The sequence below is a fragment of the Somniosus microcephalus genome, unplaced genomic scaffold (genome assembly GCF_052327205.1).
Source record: "Somniosus microcephalus isolate GS21.2 unplaced genomic scaffold, FLI_Smic_1.0 unresolved_chr1, whole genome shotgun sequence".
NCBI lineage: Eukaryota > Metazoa > Chordata > Chondrichthyes > Squaliformes > Somniosidae > Somniosus > Somniosus microcephalus.
The window spans coordinates 92925138-92939744 of record NW_028225179.1 but is presented as its reverse complement, the minus strand read 5'-3'; the positions used below and the strand labels follow the sequence as shown (position 1 = coordinate 92939744).

General features: G+C 44.0%; 2 pseudogenes; one reads left to right on the top strand and one right to left on the bottom strand.

Moving 5' to 3' along the window:
- LOC147095598 (scavenger receptor cysteine-rich domain-containing protein DMBT1-like) overlaps window positions 1-14607 on the top strand; it is a 1107260-nt pseudogene that overhangs the window by 937179 nt on the left and 155474 nt on the right.
- Window positions 1-14607, bottom strand: part of LOC147095599 (uncharacterized) — a 114230-nt pseudogene that overhangs the window by 15024 nt on the left and 84599 nt on the right.

Here is a 14607-nt window from a genome sequence, read left to right as displayed (position 1 = left end):
AGGAGGGTTGTCTGTACTTGAGAGGTGTGTCCCCCGTACCCTGGGGTGGTGCATCTTGGGGCAACACGATTGCGGGGAGGACGGAGTGCCATCCCTTCCCGGGTCTGTGAAATAGCCTTACTGATGGATCAGGGCTCGTCTGAGCGAAGTAGGGACCACGTACTGTGCCTCGTGACGCCAAAACCCAGTAGTTGAACAATCCCCATCATGCTCCCTCTTGCATCCAAAAGCCTACATTCAGGGGACTCGGAGAGATACGCGGTCAGGAGTGCATCATTTGTCACATCATTGGTCTGGGACGACTCTTCTTGGTGTATTATTTCTGCAGGACTAAGGGCCGTTACAGGGAAAGCCAAAGAAGCCTGTCCAGCAACCAAATCAGCAACCCAGTTACCTTGGATTTCCGGAGACTCTCCGGTTTGGCGGGCACGAACTTTGATTACAGCCCCCAAGGTGGGGCAATCCGCGGCATGAATGAGTTCAACAATCGCGGAACCGTGTTTAATTGAGTGGCCTAAAGTAGTCAAATAACACCGTCTTTGCCAAAGGCGGGCATAATCGTGGACAACGGAGTAGGCATACTGGATGTCAGTATATATGTTCGCAGTTGTTCCTAATTTAAGAGCTTTAGTTGGGCCCGTAAGGAGTTTATCTAGGCTGTGGCAGGTGTGGAGAATTACCTTACCGGGTCCTACCATGGGCCCTATTGTCCAACCACCGCACTATAGGCCCGATTGCCCACCCAGTTCCACAGGTGGAAGGGTTTTGCAGGGTCTGGGAGTCCCAGGGCAGGTGCATTGGCCAAAGTGATTTTGACCATGTCAAAGGCTTTGACTGCCTCAAATGTCCAATCCAGTCTTGCCTCTCCCGGGAGCCCACCCATTAGGAGGTTATTTAAGAGGCTTGCCAATTCGGCTACGTACGTGCGGCAGTGGTTGAACAATCCCCATCATGCTCCGCTGGCCAGAAACTGGGACAGGTTGTAGCATTTGTAAAAATGCTTGAACCCTCTCGGGAGAAGGACAACGCGAGATCTTTCTTGGGGCGTGAAAGGCTGGGACTCTACCACCTATTTCTCCATTTTTGGCATTAACTCCCGGATTCATCCGGACGGGGGCCAGCCATGGGTTTGGATTTCCCGGCCACAGATTGAGGCGGTGCTGAAGGGCAGATGTGGTTATATTCGTGGGGGCACATAGGTTGTGGGGTCTTGTTTTGTTGGGCTTCCATGTCCTTAACAATTCCCAACCAATCGTTTAAGTCGCCTAAATCCTGAGCACCTGCCAGCTCAAGGTGCAGGAGACGACTTACTCGAACTTTAGCCTCATGAACAGACCTCAAGAAGTCTTGTAGTGGAGACGGTCTCCCCTTGTATCCACAATTATGGGACCCATCTGATCCAACCAACTAGCACACACAACCGTCCCATTGTTAGCTTGCTTAGTCTCCTTTGTTCCGCCCACCATTCTATTTGATCAGCTAATGGAATTGTTTCTTTCCATCCATTCTTAATCATTACGCTTTGATATTCCAGATTAGCCTCTCGGACCCATTTCACAACAGTGACACGGGTGGCCATAGCTGGAATGTCCGGTGAAAGGGATTTCCCCCCCCCCCCACCATCATTTATGCTTTAACTTACTTTACTCTAATCCTATACTGTAAACGGCACAAGCGTAATACCTTATACTCTAAAACACAAATACACATGCAGGTCTCGTCAATTCCGTCAATCCGTGGTCTCTGTGAGGAGTAATTTAACTATGTGGATAATTTGATACTGCGGCAGGTGAGGTCTGCGGCGAGCGCGACTCATCTCGAGGGCATTTACCAGGGGCCTTCACTTTCAGGTCCACCCCTGCTGCAGAGTTACAGGGCTAATCCCTGTCTCTATTTTCTAAGTCGGGGTTCCCCTCCAAACCCACGGACTCATACCATCCCCACGGACTTATGTCCTACCTGCTTCCTGCGCACCCAGTATCCCACTTCTGACACCAACTGTTAGATTCGAATTTGGGGAAACTCTAGACTGAGACGGAATTGAGAATAAAGTAAAGTTTTAGTAGTAAATAGCTAACAAGCTTGTGCACAAGGGAGAGAGGCTGATGTCCCCAGAATCGAACCTTTCCTCTCAACAAAATACAATCTACAAGCCTTAATATACCTTTCGATAGGTTACACCCATTAGGTTGCAAACGTAGGCGTACACATACAAACAGCATCACTACCGTCACTCCCTTATTGGTTGGCGTGATTAGTCACTCAATGTCGGGAGCCACCCTGAAGTGTTCTGACATACAGCATAACAGCTTCTAGCTTCTGTGAGCAAGGTCGCTTAATTCTTGAGATGATAAACAATGTCCGCTTTTGGTTGCGAGCAGACAATGCAAAGGAAGATAAGCTGTTTGAGGCAGAGATAGAAATGCCTGGCTACCTATGTAGTTCAGTCCCCCTTATCTCTCAGAAGGCCAGCTGCATTAAACACTGCTTCTGTAACACTCATAACAACAAAGACAGAGACTAAGAGTCTAGTAAATATGTTATTCCTACAGTACTTGGTTAATATGATGGTCAAGTATCCCATCATGCTTCGCAGCTACCTAAATGCTACATGTTCATTTTATATATATTTCCTAATACGTGAAGCTAAACATCCTTTGAATGGTTTCTAGTACTACAGCCCTCCCTACAGCTTTGGTTAATATATTTAAAGACGAGAGGATTCAGGCTTTGATTCACAGGCCTATTTTTGCAATCCAACATGACCTTGGCTAACAAAAGTAATCAAAGCCAGTATTCAGTCAAAGGAGGAAGTTTATGAAGTTGCCAAACAAAGTGGTCAGCCTGAGCATTGGGATCTTTGTTGAAACCAGCAAAGGGGGACCAAGAAATTGATAAAGAAAGGGAAAATGGAATATCAGCACAAACTAGCGAAAAATATAAAAACGGATTATAAAAGCTTCCATATGTATTTGAAAAGGAAAAGACTGCCGAAGGTAAATGTAGTTCCATTACAGTCAGAGATGGGAGAATTTATAATGGGGAATGAGGAAATGGCAGATAAATTAAATAAATACTTTGTGCTTGTCTTCACGGAGGAAGACACAAAAAACCTCCCAGAAATACGAGAAAACCAAGCGTTTGACGAGAATGAGGAAATTAAAGATAATATTATCAGTAAAAAAACAGTCCTACCAAAAATTACTGTGACTAAAAGTCGAGAATACCCAACGACCGGATGACCTATACCCTAGGGTTTTGAAAGAGGTGGCCATTGTGATAATGGATGCATTGGTTGTCATCTTCCAAAATTCTATAGATTCTGGAACCATTCCTGCAGATAGGTAGATAGCAAATGTAACAATGCTATTTAAGAAAGGAGAAAGGGAGAAAATGGGGAACTACAGATCTGTTAGCCTCACATCAGTAGTTGGGAAAATGCTGGAATCTATTATAAAGGATGCAATAACTGGGCACTTATAAACTAATAGTAAGATTGGGCAGAATCATCATGAACTTATGAAAGGGAAATCCTTTTTTAGAAACATTTTGGAGTCCTTTGAGAATGTAACTATCGGATTAGACAAAGGGGATTCGGTAGATGTGGTGTATCTGGAGTTTCAGAAGGCCTTCGATAAGGTCCCGCACAAGAGGTTGGTCAACAAAATTAGGGCACATGGAATTGTGGGTAATAAATTAACATTGAGTGAGAATTGGTTAACAGACAGAAAACAAATATTAGGGGTAAACAGATCTTTTTCAGGATGGCAGGCTGTGACTAGTCGGGTACCGCAAGGATTGATGCTTGGCCTCCAGCTATTCACAATCTATATTAATGGTTTGGATGAGGGGACTAAATGTAACATTTCCAAATTTGCTGATGATACAAAGCTAGGTGGCAGTGTCAGTTGTGAAGAGGATGTGAAGACGCTTCAAGGGGATCGTGACAGGCTCAGTGAGTGGGCGAGAACATGGCTGATGGATTATAATGTGGATAAATGTGAAGTTATCCACTTTGGTAGAAAAAACAGAAAGGCAGAGTATTTCCTAAATGGTGAAACTCTGGGAAATGCAGATGCTCAAAGGGACCTGGGTGTCCTTGTACATGAGTCACTGAAACTGAATGTGCAGGTGCAGCAAGCCATTAGGAAGGCAAATGGGATGCTAGCCTTCATTACAAGAGGATTTGAGTACAGGAGTAAAGAAGTCTTACTCCAGTTATATAGGGCCTTGGTGAGACCACACCTGGAGTACTGTGTACAATTTTGGTCTCCTTACCTAAGGAAGGATATACTTGCCATAGAGGGAGTGCAGCGAAGGTTTATGGAATTGATTCCTGGAAAGGCGGTACTGTCGTTTGAGAAGCGATTGAGTAAACTAGGCCTGTATTATGTTGAATTCAGAAGAATGAGAGGGGATCTCATTGATGCATACAAAATTATTACAGGGCATGATAGGGTGGATGCTGGGAGAATGTTTCCCTTGTCCGGGGAGTCTAGAATCAGGGGTTACAGCCTCAGGATAAAGGGTAGGCCATTCAGGACTGAGATGCAACGAAATTTCGTCACACAGAGGCTGGTGAATTTTTGGAATTATCTACCCCAGAGGGCTGTGGAGGCTCAGTCATTGGGCCAGAAATTCGGGTTCCCCACGGCTGAGTACATGCTGGGTACTCATGCGTAGGGCCAACGAAAGTGCCGGTTTCGTGCATGCACTGCGCATGCCCGGGAAAGCGGAACTTCCATTCCCTTAAAGGAAGGAGTTCACAGGTCGAACACGTGTGCCAGAGAGGCAGCGCATATGACTGAACTTCCGTTTTTTTAAAGGTTTCTCTGGGAGGGTAGGTCTCCTGGAGCTACGCTTTAAAAAGCAGTCGCAAGGCTTGCTTTTAACAAGGTAAGTGCTGAATTCAGTAAAATTAAAACACTTTTTCCACAGGTTTATTATTTTTAAATATTTTAAAGAAAGGTAAGTTTATTTTTAGCCCTGTTAAAAACTGTAATTTACATTTTCAGTGATTTAAATTATTGTTTAAAATAGTTATTTTATGTAATTTATAGTTATTTTAAAAATGTGATTTTTAAAAAAAAATTATTTGAAATTTTAGTTATGTTTTGGGGCCGAATTCCATTCAAAGATTTGACAGGTCTTCCTGTCAAATCTATGAATAGAGATTCCCTGCTACAATTGGCTCTCCATGGCCCACGTGATCCCAGGGGATGCTTCGAACTAACTGCGTCCCTTGGATACGCAAGCACTTCACGCCAGCAGTTGGAGCAGGCCCAGGATCGGATTCCCAGGCGGGCCCACAGCTCAACGGCTGGCGCGCTAGGTAAGTGCAGGTCGGGGGCTTGATCCCGGAGGAAGCCTCTGACCCGAAATTCTGCCCCAATATTGGGTATTTTCAAAACAGAAGTCGATATATATCTGTCTAGTAAGGGCATCAAGGGATATGGCGATAGTGCCGGTGAATGGAGTTGGGGCAGAAGATCAGCCATGATCTCATTGAATGGCGGAGCAGGCTCGAAGGACCGAATGGCCTACTCCTGCTCATATTTCCTATGTCCTTATGTTCTTAGATTTCACAAAATCATCGAAGGAATCTGAGACGGATTGTAATGGCTGAAATCACTGCCCTTTCTGGTATCAGCGACCATAGTTCCAACTGGGGATGTAACTTTCGGGAAGAAGTTTGGATACAAGTTTTGGAAAGATAATGGGGCGGAAATTCCTCCCCAAATGCGTTAGTACATTCGGGGTACTCACACGTCTGGCCGGAGGAAATGCAGGTTTTCAGCATGCACAGCGCATGCGCTGAAAACCGGCATTTCCTCTCCTCTCACCCGAGAGTTGAAGCGACTAGCGCGTGCACTGTAGGGGGCAGCGCGTGCGTCTTGGATTTCCTGTGTTTTGGGGGATTTACGCATGTCTAAAGGCCTCCGGTCTTTACGCTTGTAAAAAGCTCACGTAAGTATATATTTTTACAGGTAAGTGGTGTTTTAGTGTAATTTAGAAAAAAAATTTCCACAGGTTTATTATTTTAAAGAATCTACAATAAGGTAAGTTTAGTTTTGGACCCTTTTTATTAAAAATTTATTTTTTTCAAAAAAAAAAATTATTGTTTAAATTATTTTTTTTAACTTCTTTATACTTAATGTAATGATTGGGATGTTTTTTAAATTTTATTTAAAGTTTAAATAGTGTTTTGTGGTGCAGTACTTCTCATGAGTTTGACAGTTCTTACTCTCAAACTTATGAATGAAGTTTCCCCTCCCCTGATTGGCTGAACAGTGCTCACCTGATCCCAGCCGGCACATCGCAATAACTACGCCGCTGGGTCAGGTTAGCACACCGCGCCGACATCAGAACCTGGCCATTGACAGGAAATCCACTGTGGGCCAGGTTTCAGATGTCGGCGCGTAGGGTGAGCACACACCGGGGGCTTGCACGCGCGGCAAGCCCCCAACACCAAGTTCTGGGCCAATGAAAATAGCAGCATAAAGTGGACAATCTAAATTTCATATACAAACTGCCAGCTCTTCCTGCTACCCCGCCTCACCAACCGCTCCCACCTGCTGCTTTGAGAATCACAATCCCTTTGGGGAACAATCTGAATGTACATCAGCATTTTAATATATATCATACCAATATTCATCCTTGACCAAATGATGCAATATCCAAATAGGTGGCAGGCTTTAGGGGAATGTACCATATCTCTAATGTCACTCAGTTTCAGGCAGGGCTGCTTGTCATTGACCCGAGGGGCGTAACCGGGTCCAACTCCAAATTTCGACTACACCACCGGCGTGAAGTCTCTTTTTGGCCTCCAACGCCTTAGAATCTGACGGCCATAAACTTCTAAACGGCTACTGAGATCCTTAGTCACATTTACCTTCCTCACACCCGGTGTATACCAGACCAGACCCTGTCTCCTTCCCCACCCCCCAACACCTGTTGATGCTGAAATCCAACATCTCAGCATATCCGCGGGTCTCCTCCGCTGTACACAATGCACTATATCACTTTCTGTGTGTATTTGTGAATGCTCTGCCATCTAACGTGCACCACAGAGCATCCTTATATTGATAGTATATAGAGTATAAATTAAAAAAAGAAAAAATATGATGCCACTAAAATGTATATAGTGCTAATTTACCACTAATGCGCACAATTAATTAATCAAAGGGCTTCCATGAACCTGTAATGGAATGACCTTAGCTTCAGGAATCTGTACCTTTACTGTAAAACATATTAATTTGCAACATAATCAAAGTAATATTTTGGATTGTTTTTAATGTGAAATGCCCGGCTCCCTGATCAGTAGGAACAAATACGGCTCGTCTTAATCTGTTTGTTAAAATGACTTTAACTGAGGCTGAATATGTAATGCTCTTTTATCACTTGAGCTTTCTCTCAGCGCTAAATAAGACCTCATTTTGAAAGCAAAATATCGGTCTGTCCATTACACTGACAGACAGCGTCGCTCCACTCCGTAAATAGCACAGTTGGTAAACACCATACAGATAGAAAGCATGTACTACCGTATTCTTCGAAAAGTTGTTGTTCAGAGTAAGCCGCTTATATTCAGTTAATATTCACCATTAGCAGTATATGACTGCACCACTAACCCTGCTGCCGGTGTAATAATATTAGGGCCCAGAAATGAGGGTCTCCACGGGTGAGTACGCATGAGGTACTCACGCGTGGACCCGATGGAATTGCCGGTTCTCTGCATGCACAGCGCATGCGCGGGAAACCGGCACTTCCGTTCCCCTGAAAGCAGGGGTTCAGGGGTGGAATGCGTGTGGCATATGAGGCAGCGCGTGCGCATTAAACTTCAACGTTTCTCTCAACTGGTGCAGTGCGGGTAAGTCCCCAGCATTGCACATTTAAAAAGCAGGAGTAAAGCCCCCCAGAAGCTCCGTAACGATCAGGAGGAAGAAATCTTTCAGCAGTGGGGCTACTAAACGGAACATTTTTAATTGTGAAAGGGAGCAAAGTTATTTTAAGAAAGTCTGAGGTAAGTTTCCAACTTGAAATTTTTTTTAAAAACGGGTTTTGAGTACTGTAGTTATAAGGAGCAACTCTTGCTGTGTGCAAGGCCTAATTGAATTTGATTTTTTATTAAAGGTGAAAATGACTGTTTAAAAATGAATAATTTAACATTTACAAAATTTTAAAAAAAGAAAATTTTCATCAGTAATATATATTCTTTTAATTAAGTATGTATGTCTGTATATATTCCTTTCAGTATGTGTATGAATGTATGTATGTATGACTTTCAGAAAATGTTAGTTAGTTGAAAATCATCATCAGGCAGGTATGACGTGTTCCCATGCCGATAACGCATGTTTCCTGCCATAGCCCGAGGTGATTTTCTAGCCACTCACTTTATTTTCTCCTTACAAGGACGTCTGTGTAAACAGGAGGCCTGTGAGTGAGAAACATGCCCTCGATAAATGGTGCCCTGATGCTCTGTGCGATTTTGCGTCAGAGAATTCAAAACGCCAGGGAACAACATAGAAGAGTGAGGAACCATAACCGTCTCCTGATCAGATGGAACTACTACCCACCTCCGAGAGTGTACAGGGAGAGGCGATCATTTCAGATGCTGTCGGAGGAGTTGTGTGTGAGGAGGCTGCACTTCAGTAAAGAGGCAATCGGCCGACTATGTGACAGGTTGAAGGAGGACCTACAAACACGCTCAAAGAGCCGCACTGCCTTGTCAGTGAACATGAAGGTAACCACAGCATTGAGCTTCTTTGCAAGTGGGTCATTTCAAGCAGGCACGGGTGACATAAGCAACATCTCCAACAATGCTGCGAGGGTCTGCATTCACCAGGTCACAGATGCCATTTTCCGTAGGCTTTCAGAGTTCATTAAGCTTGACTTGTCCACTCGACATCAAAAGGAGATGGCCCTTTGCTTTTCATCGCATTGCTGGATTCCGCAAAGTGATTGGGGCCGTCGATGGAACCCATATTGCATTGAAGGAACCAGTGGATGCACCTGTAACATATATCAACAGGAAGGGGTATCATTCATTGAATATAATGATAGTATGTGATGCGCACCTCAGGATCCTAAACGTGAATGCAGCACACCGGGGAAGTAATCATGACTCCTTCGTCCTCCGTAACTCGAACTTATATGATGCCCTCAGCAAATTGTCTCCAGGATCCGCATGGATATTGGGCGACAAGGGCTACCCGCTAAGACCATGGCTGATGGCTCCCTACCGCAAGACCAATAATGAGGCTCAGGAGAGATACAACCAGGCACACGTGTCCACACGTCAAGTGGTGGAGAGGACAATTGGAGTTCTGAAATCACGCTTCCGGTGCCTGGATAGCTCAAGGGGGACCTTGCAGTATTCTCACCAGAAAGTGGCAAGGAATATGATGGCCTGTTGTGCTTTGCATAACTTTGCCCTGCAGGCAGGACTGACCCTTAACACTGCAGAAGAGCTCCCTGCTGAAATGGAGGGTTTAAGCGATGCCAATGTGCCTGTGGCCAGGCCTGATGGGGAGGAGCCAAGTGCTGCTGAATGTAAGGCTGCTCGGGAACTGCTAATAGCCAACACCTTCACGAGGAAGTGTCGCCTTGTACCTACCCCTCCCCCAGCAAGGCAAAGAAAGGAGAAGACACAATTTAAAGTGAAACAGTGAACTTTTATTGCAGCATCAAAGACTTTTCAGGTTCAGTTTTGATGTAGAAAGTTTATAACTTTTAAATGTTAACTAGCTATTTTCTACTTTTCAAAGATTCGTAAACATGAATATTTCAGAAAAGAATTTATAAACAGTTTAAAGTGACTTTTTCTGGTTTCTTAGTGCAATTAAGACATTCAAGATGTTACCTAGCTATTTTCAACTTTTCAAACATTCGCAAACATAAATAGTTTGGAATAAACGATGTAAACAGTTTCAAGTAACTTTTTTTGGTTTCTTAGTGCAATTAAGACATTCAAGATGTTAACTAGCTATTTTCAACTTTTCAAACATTTGCAAACATAAATATTTTGGAAAAAACTTTGTAAACAGTTTAAAGTAACTTTTTTTTAGTTTCTTAGTGCAATAAAGACATTCAAGATGGAAACTAGCTATTTTCTAAATATCAAAAGGTTTTTGTAAAAATATTTTTGCTAAAATAAAAGTTGAATATTTTTTCAAAGTGGCAGCAGAGGGCTCCAGTACTTTTTAAACGAAAAGGTTACATATCCTTTCAGTCACAAATATACATTTCAATGAAAAAAGCAAAGACAACATTTAACATGTAAATAAAATGAAAAATTAAACAATTGAACGATTTGCCTCCTCGCATCTGTGCCTGACGGTCAAAGGAGATGCGTTGCGCAAAAGATGACAACCTAACATCTCCTGTGCCTTCTCCCTCCCCGTGACTGGAGCCCTCTTCTGCCACTTGAAAGGCCCCTGTGTGCCATCTCTTGCCCTTCAGCAATTGCCTCATGACAGGGTTGCTGCTGCTGAAAGTCAACGTTTGCTTGCATCATGACTGGTGGACCAGCTGGCTCCTGGGACCACACTGTTTCTGCACTGGGAGCGGTTTAGGGCGCTTCTGTGGGAGTCAAAATAATGGCAGCAGAATGTGGTTCATGCGAATTAAATAGTCGAATGAGATTCTCATTAAACGACACCAACTGCAATGCTATCTGATTAGGTGTAATGCCAAGTTTATCGATTCCCTGTTTGATAGAGGTTCTAGAGTCAACATCCTTCTCAGTGAGAGAACACATCAATTAACTGAAACCTTCAAACTGTTGCACCTCAGCTTATAAGTGCTGTTCCATTAAATGTCTTCCTGCTCCTCCCACCTGTGCTGCAGCATCAAGCTGGTGTCTGTCAGTGGGACTACAGTCATCAGTGCCTTGCACAGAGCCAGAGTGGCCAAGAGATGGTGAGATACTGTGCAGCAATGCAGGGTCCATACACTCCTCTTGCACTAGCTGACATAGCACAAGTTGCTCCTGCTCCTCAACCAACTCACTTACTGCTCCCACTGCATCACCAAACCCTTCCCCATTGCTCTCTGTGGCCGCAGACTCAACGCATTGCTCATCCGGTGTGTGAGAGGTATGCTGCCCAACTGTGAAAAGGAAACAGTAAACATTAGCAAAGTAAAAGCATGATCTGCCACATCACAGATATTCAACACACACCTAACATTTTTAAACATATAGCTGACCAGCGCAACTCATGTTCAGGTGTACCAATCTCTGATTGAGAACAGCTGCTGGACCCTATCCTCATATTCGGTTAAATCCCTTAGCATGACAACACCACCGCCTGTCAGTGCACGTTCTCTGGCGTTGTGAGCACTTTTACTCTAAAACGAAAGCAGAAAATATGAAACACCCACCTGCATTTGAGACAGGGACACCAAATGCTTTGAAGACTGGGTGTTTTTTCACTCACTAATTGAATTTTTACAGCTCAAACCAGTGGAATCAAGATAAGAGCACAATAGATGCCCCTGAGCTGGCCTCAAAACCATAAAATTTTAATGCAACCTCAGGTGACTGGACCAAGAAGTCACTTGACCATACTACATGCATTGAATAGCTTTTTAAAACTAGTTCAGTTAAATTTACAGCAATGTTATAGTTGAATTTTCTAATAACTGTACAAACCGTGACAGATCGCAATAAGTCATTAAATTTCTTGAGGCATTGTTCTGCTGTACGTGGAATGGTGGAGTTCGCGCTGACAGCCTGGGCAACTTCTGACCACGCTATCATCTGTACATTTCTCGGCGCTCTGGACTTTTCATTCCCAATGATCCACAGGCGCTTCGCCTCCACCTCGTTGAGGAGATAGTTGAGATCATCGTCAGTGAAATTCTGAGTTCTTTTAATGACGTGAATTGTGCTCATTCCAGCCATTTCACTTTGCTAATTAAATTAAATGAATGAAAAAAATGCTTTCATGGCTTTTAAAACTCTCTAAATTGCTTCAAATCTCTTTAAAACTATTTAGGAGTCTTCCAATTCATGCAAAAGTATTTAAAAGTTTATAAAAGTTACCAAAAGATTCATAAAAATACAAAGAACCTGCTTACAATGCTGCTTCTGCGTGTATCAAGGCTTTGGAGCTTGTGAGAAAAATTGGGGGCGTGTCCTATGCTAATTCGACCTCACAGGGCGGGTCTCACTTGCACTCCACGCTGGTCGCTTTGCGCAGGCTGCACTCCTGGGTGGCGTGACATCAGACGCTGCCCGGGAGTGCTCCTCAAGAAAACGGAATTCCACGCGCGCCGAGAGCAGAACGGTCGGTGCGCTTCGTAAGTGCAGATCTGGTCCTTGCACCCGCAGCAAGCCCCTGACCCTAATTTCTGGGCCTAGGCCTGAAAATCCTCTCGGAGGCTTCCCGCGGTCAGAAGCCTCCGACCAGCAAAAAAGATCCGCACCGACCTTCAGTCACTGCGCACACAGAGTTTTGCGCTTTCATCCTGAGGATTCCAGGGCAGCGTATGACGGCACACCGCCCAGGAGCGCAGCTGCGCGGAACCTCGGGCTTCGTTCAGAGGTGAGACACGCCCACAAGACCTGTTAAAATTGATATTTGCTTGAGCCACGCCCCCGATTATTTTTTACCTCTCCAGAGCCTTCAGCATTGCAAATAGCTGCTCATCTCAATGGTAATTTCGTTCTTTATAGTTTTTTAAAACTTTTTAAAACTTTTAGAAAATGTAATGACTTTTACATTAATTTGAAGAATATTAAATAATTTTATAGATTTTCAAAAAGATTTAAAGCAATTTAAACAGTTTTAAAAGCCTTGAAATAATTTTAATTACCTTTAATTAAACAGCAAAGCAAAATGGAAGGAGCCAGTACAGCTGCGATAATGAAGATAGCTCAGAATTTCACTGAGGATGACATCAGCACACTTCTCAATGAGGCTAAGGCGAACGGCCTGCAGATCATTGGGACCGAGAGGTTCAGCGCACAGCACAAAGGAAAATGACGGCTTAGAAACAAGTTGCCTAGGCTGGTAGCGCTAACTCCACCATTCCACGGACACAATAACAATGCCGCTAACAATTGAAAGCTTTGATGCGATCTGCTAAGGTTTGTTCAGTTATTAGAAATGTCAACTGTAAAATTTGTTAAAATTGAACTTTACTATTTTAAAACATATTTATTTGCATAGCTGTTGTAAAGTGACTTCATTATCCAGGCATATGAGCGAGTTGTAAAATATAATGGCTTTGGAGCAGGTCAGGTGCTTCTAAACATCTTATCTGTACTCCACAGATTTGAGTTGTGAAATTTCAATTAGTGAACAATACCTTGCCAAAGCAGCATCTGGTCCTGTTTCCAAAGGGTGTGTGTTTGGTCTCTGCAGGAAAAACTGAAGTATCATTTTCATTTCTGTATCAATTTAGAGTAAACCGGCACAGAACGCCATACAGGTGGTGGTGTTGCCACTCTGAGGGCATTATCGGAGCAAGAGGGAAGTGTCGCGCACTTGCTTGGAATCAGTCATGGCTGTTCAGTGCCTGGTGCCCAATCAAACATTGGGGTAAGGAAAGGTGAGTTGGTCTGTCCAGCTGTATGTTTAAAACTGTTAGATGTGCGTTGAATATCAGCTTCTGTGATTTGGCAGATCGTGCTTCACCTTTGTAAATGTTTACTGTTTCCTTCCCACCTGTTGACAACTGTCTTCTCACACACGGGATGCACAGTGCGTTGAATCTGCGGCTGCAGAAGGCATTGGGGAGGGGGATACAGATGCAGTGCAAGCAGTAAGTGAGACGGAGGTGGATGAATTTATGGAGTGTCAGCTAGTGGAAGGGAACGATATGGACCCTGGGAGGTGGCACACCACCTCTGCATCTCCTGGCCTATCTGGCTCTGTACGAGGCACAGATGACAGTCGTTCCACAGCCAGACACCAACCTGATACTGCAGAACAAGTGGGAGAAGCATCAAGACGTTTAAAGCAACAGAATGCCATAGAAACACAGGTGCAACAGTTTGAAGGGTTGAGGCAAGATATGGTTACCCTTCATTTGAAGAAACTTGAATCTCTTGCCTCTATCAGGAAGGGGACTGATGTAATGGGGAGCAATATATGAAATAATTTGGACATAGTTGGTAAAAAACTCGTCAATGTTACCCTGGCACTTAAACAGATGAAGAAATCTCTCGATCAACTATTCCAGTTGAAGATAGCAGTTTCTGCTGCCACTTATTTGACTCCCGCAGAACCCCCGTTACCTGCTCGCAGCGCAGACACAGTGGAGGCCCGGGAGACAGCAGCTCCCTCAAATATGTTGGAGCAAATGTTGCCTTTCAGCAGCAGCAGCAGTAGCCCTGTCAGGAGTCAACTGCTGAAGGCAAGAGATGGTACACAGGGATCTTTCACTTGGCATGAGAGTGCTCCGGTAGCAGGAAAGGGGAAACTGCAGGAGCAAGTAGGGTGCCACCTTTTTGAACAACTCATCACCTTCGACCCTTAGGCACAGATGGGACAGCTGCTAATTCTTCAATGTCTGTTATTGTTCAAATGTTGGTGTTGTGTTACCTCATGAAATTTATACTTTTGACTGATAGTGTATTTAAACATTTCGTTTCATATGTAT